At 52.8% G+C, this 511-nt stretch overlaps 1 protein-coding gene across 1 annotated transcript in view; it reads left to right on the top strand.

The window, feature by feature from the left end:
- Window positions 1-511, top strand: part of CNNM2 (cyclin and CBS domain divalent metal cation transport mediator 2) — a gene marked incomplete at its 5' end in the record, with an annotated part of 182471 nt that overhangs the window by 173700 nt on the left and 8260 nt on the right. The window lies entirely within an intron of this gene.

The raw sequence follows: 511 nt of genomic DNA, 5'->3' as shown, positions 1-511 counted from the left end.
CTGTGGTCATGTATGGATGTGAGAGTTGGGCTGTGAAGAAGGCTGAGCGCCAAAGAATTGATGCTTTTGAACTGTGGTGTTGGAGAAGACTCTTGAGAGTCCCTTGGACTGCAAGGAGATCCAACCAATCCATTCTGAAGGAGATCAGTCCTGGGTGTTCACTGGAAAGACTGATGCTAAAGCTGAAACTCCAATACTTTGGCCACCTCATGCGAAGTGTTGACTCATTGGAAAAGACTCTGATGCTGGAAGGGGTTGGGGGCAGGAGGAGAAGGGGACGACAGAGGATGAGATGGCTGGATGGCATCACCGACTCGATGGACATGAGTTTGAGTGAATTCCCGGAGTTGGTGATGGACAGGGAGGCCTGGAGTGCTGCTATTCATGCAGTCGCAAAGAGTCGGACACCACTGAGCGACTGAACTAAACTGCTGCTGCTGCTGCTGCTAAGTCGCTTCAGTCGTGTCCGACTCTGTGCGACCCCATAGATGGCAGCCCACCAGGCTCCCCC

The sequence above is a fragment of the Bison bison genome, unplaced genomic scaffold, assembly GCF_000754665.1.
Source record: "Bison bison bison isolate TAMUID 2011002044 unplaced genomic scaffold, Bison_UMD1.0 scf7180017864456, whole genome shotgun sequence".
Lineage (NCBI taxonomy): Eukaryota > Metazoa > Chordata > Mammalia > Artiodactyla > Bovidae > Bison > Bison bison.
The sequence above is the reverse complement of the archived record's forward strand: the minus strand, read 5'-3'. Positions and strand labels throughout refer to the sequence as shown.